Genomic DNA, 8844 nt, shown 5'->3' with positions numbered 1-8844 from the left:
ATTAGGAAATACTTGACTAAAGTTCAGCAAATGTAAGTAGTTTAATCCAAAAGTCATACTCCCCAGCAGCGGCACCAAAATTTGATACACCCAAATCACACTTCCCAAAAGAAGTATAAGCAATCGTTGCCAAATAAAGAACCCAACTTGTAGGTTGTGGTCGATCCCATGAGGAATATGGTTCAGACTTAAACTTAACTCAAAATTATCTCCGTTTAGTCAAACTATTTCCGAGAAAAGTAAACTGGGGGTGTTGTAAATAAATAACAGATTATTGATTTGAATGATAACATAACAAGTAAACAAGATTCACAATTTGAGATATCAATATAAGATGGAAATTAGGGTATATATGTTCCCCACAAGCTCTTAACGCAGTAATCCTAATAACAGTAATCATATCCTATGTTTGACATGCAAGGCTGATAAGTTAGGTATCCCTAAGTGATTGGTAATCCAAGTAGGAACTTTCACTCGCAATCGTGTCAATTTAGTTCGGTATTCACCCTCACATCAACAAATTAAAGTTAGACTATTAGATTGCATCAAATCCTTAAGTAAATCTCTGTTGTTTAATATTTTCTCATTCATTACCCTCTTGGCTGCAAGTAGGAATGAGGCGAGTTCTAACATTGCGCACCGCTAGAAAGACTTCTAAGCGAAAATATTAACAATACATGCATAAACACTATTCAAGAATTATTTAGTTATTGATACATTATTAATTGCTCATGGTTCCCACAACCGAGTTGTGGATTTAGCTACTCATGCTTGAGAATTCACAATTCATATTTAGGTTAAAAGAAATCATGAACTTAAAATTATAGCACATGAAAACCAAAATCTTGAATTGAAATTCGAAGTGAAATTGCATGAAACCAACTTTCGGAAATTAATTGCTAAGAGTTTGCAAAATAATTTTGAAAAACCAAAACAAAAGTCTACAATATTGTCTAACCCCAAAAAATGGAAATAACTACTAATATTTATAGTGTTCAAATCCTAAACCAACTAGGAAACGAAAATAAAGAAAACTGGGTCAGATGTGATTTTGACTAACGGCTTGACCTACGGACTGTGGGTTGACCTACGGCCATGGGTAACCTTCGTGATTCAGGTACTGGAACTTAAACTTTCTGATCTCATCGATGGATGTGCAGGACGGGCTGTCGTACGACCTACAGTCTGTCATTGGATTTTGTGATTCCACAGTTGGTCAGACTTCCCTGAACTTCACCTATGTCGCATCACTTACGAGCCGTCATTGGACCTATGGGCCGTCATTAGCTTCGCTAGTTACTGCTGCTGGCTTTTTAATATAATTTTCAGTCAACCACTTCCGAACCAATTTCCTGTAAAAGATTACATAAAAATATTATATCCAATAGAAAAATATCCCAAGATACACACAAACTCTAAGTGAAATGCATCAAAAATACTGTAAACTCACGGTATATATCAATCTTACCATAGGTTGAAGGATTGTCCTTTTACCAAGTAGGGGCAAGGAGGTAACAACAACAGGGCTCAGCCTACATCTCCAGTAGCACCAGAAAGTTGCCTAACTCAGCAGGGTACTTCATCTAGTACTGGTGGCGGTCATCACCAGAACAAGTTGTGTGCTCTTCAGGCTCGCCAGGACCAGGAAGATTCTCCTGATGTGGTCACTGGTACGTTATGAGTCTTTCATTTATATGTTAATGCATTTTTAGATCCAGGGGCTACACTGCCTTTTGTAACTCTCTATATAGTATTAAACTTCGGTGCAACTCTAGAAACTCTCTGATAACCCTTCTCAATCTTTACTCTAGTTGGTAACCCAGTTATAGCTAGAGAGGTAAACAGAAATTGCCCTATCACAGTTTCTTATGATATGATTATAGGCATGGATTGCTTACATTCCTGTTATTCCTCAGTCGATTGTAGCACTAGCATCGGTCAGTTACAGTTTCCAAACTAGCCAGTTTTAGAGTGGAAGGGTGGTAGCTCAGCACCTATAGGCCAATTATTCTCTTACCTTAAGGCCATAAAAATGATTTCCAAAGGATGTGTTTATCATCTTGTTTGGCTTAAGGATTCAAACTCTGAAACCCTAACCCTTGAGTCAGTCCCAGTAGTAAATGAGTTTCTAGAAGAGTTTTCAAAAGATCTTCCTGGAGTTCCTCCTAAAAGGGAAATCGATTTCAAGATAGATCTCCCTCCTGATACGCAACCCATTTTGATTTCTCCTTACAGAATGGCTCCAACCTAGCTTAAGGCATTGAAAGAACAGTTGAAAAACCTTTTAGTTAAGGGCTTTATCAAACCTAGTATCTCTCTATGTGGTGCTCCAATGTTGTTTGTGAAAAAGAAAGACGATTCTCACAGAATGTGCATTGACTATCATCAGTTGAAGAAAGTCACAATCAAGAATAAGTATCCCATCCCCAGGATTAATGACTTTTACGAACAACTTCATGGTGCTAGTTACTTTTCTAAAATAGACCTCTGACCCAGCTATCATCAGCTCAGAGTCAGAGGTAGTGACATCCCGAAGACAGCCTTTAGAACTCGGTATGGTCACTATGAATTTGTAGTTATGCCTTTTGGACTAACAAATGCTCCTGCAAATTTTGTGGACTTAATGAATAGGGTGTTCAAACAGTATTTGAACCTGCTTATTGATGATATCCCCATTTATTCTGGAAATGAGGAGGAGCATGCAACTCATATCAGAGTTGTTCTGCAAACTCTCAAGGATCACCAGTTATTCGCTAAGTTCATCAAATGTGAATTATGGTTACAGTCGGTCGCTTTCCTTGGTCACATGGTATCTATCGAAGGGATCCGAGTGGATTCTCAAAAAATTGAGGCACTACAGCACTGGCTACCTCTCCAACAAATATCAGATGTTTATTGGATTTTCTAGTTATTACAGAATATTTGTTGAAGGATTTTCATCCATACCTTCCCCATTGTCCAAGTTGACTCAGAAGAAGGTCAAATTTCAATGGTCAGATGAGTGTGAGAAAAGCTTCTTAAAATAGAAGACTAGGTTGACTACAACTCCTACTTGACTCTACCAGATGGTTCAGATAGTTATGTGATTTATTGTGATGCATCTAGGGTCGGCCTAGGTTGTGTGATGCAGGGAGGTAAGGTTATAGCTTATGCTTCTAGACAACTTAAGTTCCATGAGAAGAACTAACCGACTCATGACTTCAAGCTTGTAGTTGTAGTATTTTACCTAAAGATTTGGAGACACTACTTGTATGGTGTTCATGTTGATGTGTTCACAGATCATATGATCCTCCAGTATGTGTTCACCCAGAAAGAGTTGAATCTTCATCAGAGGAGATATCTTGAATTCCTCAAACACTATGATATGAATGTGCTTTACCTTTTGGGTAAGGCCAACGTAGTGGCTGATGCTCTCAGCATGGTGTCTATGGGTAGTGTTGCACGTGTTGAGGAATAAAGGAAAGAGCAAGCCAATGATGTTCACTGGCTTGCTCGCTTAGGAGTTAGCATTACGAACATGTTAGATGGTGGTGTGATAGTTTAGAATGGATCAGAATCCTTATTGATAGCGGAGGTTAAGAAAAAGTAGGATAACAATTCTATATTATTTCAGTTGAAAGGTGTACTTCATCAGCAAAAAGTTGAGGTCTTCTCCCAAGGAGGAGATTGTGTACTTCGTTACCAGGGTCACTTATGTATTCCTAATGTGGGTGAGTTGAGGTAGCAGATCCTTACAGAAGTCCATAATTCCAGATATTCCATTCATCGAGGTGCCACTAAGATGTACCGTGATCTGCGAGAAGTCTTTTTGGGGAACGACATGAAGAGGGACAAAGAACACTTTATGGCTAAGTCTCCTAACTGTCAACAAGTGAAAGTAGAATACCAGAAACCATGATGTATGACTCAAGATATTAGCATTCCTACTTGGAAGTAGGGAGTGATAAACATGGATTTCATGACGGATTTATTGATATACCGTGATTTTACGATATTTTTGATACGTTCACTTAGAGTTTGTGTGTTTCTTGGGATATTTTGTTAGTAGGAATAATGTTTTATGTGTAATTTCTTTAGGAAATAGGCTTGGATGCGGTTGATGAAGATGCGAGCTGAATGTCACACCCCAACCCTAGGTGAGGCGGACAAGTACCATATGAACACATGCTTTACAAGTCACCTATGATGAGAAAGTAAACCGCTACTATGAAGATATATTTACTAATGAGAAGATTCATATAAAACAAATGTTGACTAGCTGAACCGATACATGTGACAAGTGAAACTATGAATTCAGATGATGGCTTTACAATGTCTGCAAAGCCTGTACTGGAATCCATGACTGTACCACTATAAAATACGCATATTACAGACTCGGCAAAGCCCTGAATCAACCTGGAGCTCACCAACAACTGTTGAGTATCATGTGCTTCTATTGGGGAGATTTACTAGTTGAGTACCTGTACCTGCAGCATGAAATGCAGCGTCCCCAATAAGGGACGTCAGTACAAAAGAACTTACTGAATATGTAAGGCATAATACAACCATATTTAAAATGAGAGCTCAAGTGAAACCAAATACCAATAGATAAGGATTAGAGATCACCTTTACTTATAATTGTGGAATCGTGTAAGTTACATTCTTTTCTTTACTTTTCTTTGCATTATAATATTTATAAGACATATGATACGAATGATCAGTTGTTTAGCGATAGAAGAGCATGACCCATGCTAGGCATTTTAACCCTTGGGATGCTGTCCTCATAATTCCACAAATTGGGATTGGCCCATTCTAGGCTTGCACCCATGAGTTGCCACCCTCTCATACCAATTGGGATCGGCCCATGCTAGGATTTCGCCCCTGAGCTGACGCCCTTCTATACCAATTGGGATCAACCCATGCTAGGCATTTGCCCCTGCGCTGCCACCCATAATTATACATATTGCTTCACTTAGAGTTTTTACTCTTTCAGGTTGTTGTTTAATTTGATGTTCATAACTCTTTTGAGATTGTTCTTTTGATGATCATAACTCTTTCTATTCCCCTCTTTTTTTCTTGTTGTTATCAGTACCAAATATCAAGACGTGAATCAATACTAAAATGACTTCTCTGTCTAACAAAGGTTCCCAAAGTTGTTCCCGTGTGTGCCATTATAACTCGTTAGGATTGAAGAGTTGATACCTTTTTATTGCCTCATACACTTAGCAACCTCTCTTCCATAATCACCTATCTCACTCCTTTATAGCATCCTCATATCACCCCTACTCCTATGTTTAGGGAATTCGACATATCCCATATCTTTCTAACAAGAAGCTCTACGTACATATTCGGCCCGTGTAATTCAAGCTTCATTCTCACATGCTTCCTAGCTAACAAGTACCTTTTAATCAAAACTAGTAGCTTTATGTACTCTAATCCCACTACGTACAACCTGACTAATCACAACTTAGGTCTAACCAATCAATTTTTCCTTTTGTTAACCTTACACTTTAGTCGCATACTAATCCTCCATAGCCAAAACATAGATCATAACACGAACTACCATACATATATCATTTGCAGAAATTAGCTCACTTATCCCTAAGTTTTATAACCATGAAAAGAATACAAATGTTATTAGAGTTCATGTTTTATGGTGCGTTCAAGCTTCAATATTTATTTTCTATTTCAACCTTCAAAGGGCACCAGGCATTGAGCATGATATAACACAAGCTAGTAATGAAGATAAAGTTGACCTCGACCTCCTACTTTAAAAGATAAACTATTGAGGATTTTCTTTTTCTATCTTGACTGTAGTATATAAATTGACCTAGACGGAAGCCAAGTCCCAATAGCATAACACCTATAAGAATTATTAGGATATTGAAGAGAGTAGATGGGGAAATCAATTGTATGTGTTTAGGTGAGTAAGGAATATGAGCAGAACTATACCACCTGTGACTTAATGCTTAAGGCAGTGTGTTTGCCCTTCTCATGGTAGAGTGGTTCTATAGGATATCTCGTAGTTTCCAAAGATGGTTAGTTATATAATTATACATTCTGCATGTTCTATAACTTATCTATTTGTATGTCATTTGCCCTTTGTGGATTACCTTCTCACAGGTTACCTAATGTTATAGAATGCTTACAAGTAAATGTTATCCACTTCAGAGCACCCTTGCTTAATATTATATGTTTTCATATGACCTTTTCCTTACATGCTATTTATTGCACTGGTTACTTTCCACATGTCACTTGTCCATATTGTGTGGGTACTGCATGTTAAATGATCATATGCTATGAGCAAAATTAGTGCTCGTGGGTCATCTGACTCGCATATCACTTGTTTACATGTCATATGCATCATAAACCATTTCTATGTATATCACATGCCTCGTAGTCTAGTGGCTTAAATATTATAGGCCTTATAGCTTGTCTAGCCATGTGTCATGTGTTCACTTACTCATATTTCATAAGTGTACTTATTGACATGTTAAGTCACTGATGAGTCCACAAATTGGACTCATTTAGGGCTTTATTCTGATAGGAATAGTGTCCTCAAATGCTTATTTTGTCTCAATATCTGATAAAAAATCTTAAGTTTTAGGTATTTGAAGTTTTAGTGGAAGCATGGACACTTAGATGCAAAAAGGAGCAAAAGGGCTGAAAAGAACGAAGAAGTTGAAGCCTGAGCATCGCCAAGCACGCTTGGTGATTCGCCTAAGAGACGCACTTCGCCCTTTGTTCCAGTACACAAAGTGTTGAATGAGCATGATTAAACAGGCAATGAATGGAGCATTCGGCGTTTCACCGAATAATTCCGCGAAGCGGTACTAGGTTGCCCAATGACACAGAGCATGATGATGTTGAAGGCTAGTGCAAGACAGCAACAAACTACACCAAAGGGCGAATCGCCGAGTTAATCGGCGATTCTGACTAACCTCGCCGAAAGATTCACCAGCACTATTTTCTGTAGTCTATAAATACTAAACTTGTTATTAATTTTTAATAGTCGAACATTATTTTAATTTTCAAAATTGAATAGTACTTTTTGGGATATTTTCTCTCATGTTTGGAGAGGGTTTTTGGGAGACTTGAAGAAAAAAGGATTTCATCTTCCCCATGTTGGAAGTGGGTATTCTCATTCTTCTTCCTTTGCTTAAATCAAGGTTAAATTCAATATACCCATTTGATTTTAGTAGCATTTTAGGTGTAATTTGTTACTTCTTGATGTGTGGCTAAAAACCCCCATTCTTGGGGTGTGATTTAGCAAATATGTGTTGATATTGTTGTTGGGTCTTGCTTGCTGATAGGATAGATATATTTTATGGTGATTTCACCTAGTGGTTGTGAAATGACCCAAAATGTTCTTAAAAAAGTGCTTCGAAAGTTACCGGAAACTTGTTTAGCTATATATAAAAAAATCCGTTTTGTTTTTCGAAAATCCGACTTCATATTCTTGTTTAGGGGGTCAAATTGAGTGGGAAATGGGTCTAACCCAAATTTTAGAGCAACTGTATCAAAATCCGAAATTTCCAAGTGAAGCCTTTTTCGAGGGTCTACTTTGGAGGGTCATATATCCTAGCACACAAATTATTTGGTGGCCAATAACATATCCATGGAAAGCCCTTCGAGTTAGCTATCTAACGCACTTCGTTTCACCTCATTCGGAGTTCGAACGAAGAAGTCATGCCCATTTTCGTAAAATCTGTTCGGCAGAAAAAGACAATTTCCAGTAGCTAATTTTACTGTTCACCCGCCCCATCTCCCACTCAATTAAAGCTTGAGTTATGAGATGTATGGCAATCCAGAGATGTGTTGATGACAAACTAAGCTTGTGTATATGTTCATTCCATACGTGAGATTGCATTAGAGCCTAATGAGAATTTCCTATATAAAGTGTTGCATGACCATGCCCGGTCCGGGGGAAAAGAACCAGACAACCATGTGAGAGGTTTATATCTCACCACCTAGGATGCTTGGGGTGTGACCAACATCAACCATGTGAGAGGTTTATATCTCACCACCTAGGATGCTTGGGGTGTGACCAACATCAACCATGTGAGGGGTTTATACCTTGCCACCAGGGTGTCCGGGTGTGAACGGCATCCCCCATCCTAAGTTGGGGTTATAGATTGGTTGGATCATGCATACACATATGATATCTACTATTAGTATAGAGTTACTTAAACATGTTTTGACTTCACTTTGATCATGCATCCTCATATTGTTATTCATAATGCCTATGAAACTATTTCTTGTATTTCGATTGTGTCCTTGTCTATTGTTGTGTTGCACCCCGCATACTTAGTACATTCCAAGTACTAACGCATATTTTGCCTACATGATGTCACCATGTAGGGACCGGAGCTACTCTTGATCCTTCTCTCCATTCACGTGGCTAGTACGACGCTTATCCGAGTTTGTTGGTGAGTCCTCAATGATTCGAGGGCTATGTTATGTTTCCTACTCCTATGTTTTGAGACTTTAGCTTGCAATTGTATTTTGACTATGAGGGGAGCCGGTAGAATGTCATGGCCCCGTCCTATCTATGTATGTAGAGGTGTGCGTTGGACAAGTATTTTGTAAATGAGCTTGACTCTTGTTCTATGATGTCATTTTGAAATGGTTTGCCCTTAGTCCCTATTTCCCGTTAATTAATGTTGAATGTACTTCCGCGACCGATGAAGTGTGATGACAAGTTTGAGAGGCTTGTTTGGGGTTCCTTCGGGTTCCTCATTCGCCATGTCACGTCTAGGCCCTAGGCTTGGGTCGTGACAAAAACGTCCCATTTTGAAGGTCAAATGTGCCACAGAGCAGGAAAACCCCAATTTTGCTGATTTTCGTGTGCTATAGTCCATGGAC

The sequence above is a fragment of the Solanum tuberosum genome, unplaced genomic scaffold, assembly GCF_000226075.1.
Source record: "Solanum tuberosum cultivar DM 1-3 516 R44 unplaced genomic scaffold, SolTub_3.0 scf00199, whole genome shotgun sequence".
NCBI lineage: Eukaryota > Viridiplantae > Streptophyta > Magnoliopsida > Solanales > Solanaceae > Solanum > Solanum tuberosum.
This window is presented reverse-complemented; position numbering follows the sequence as displayed.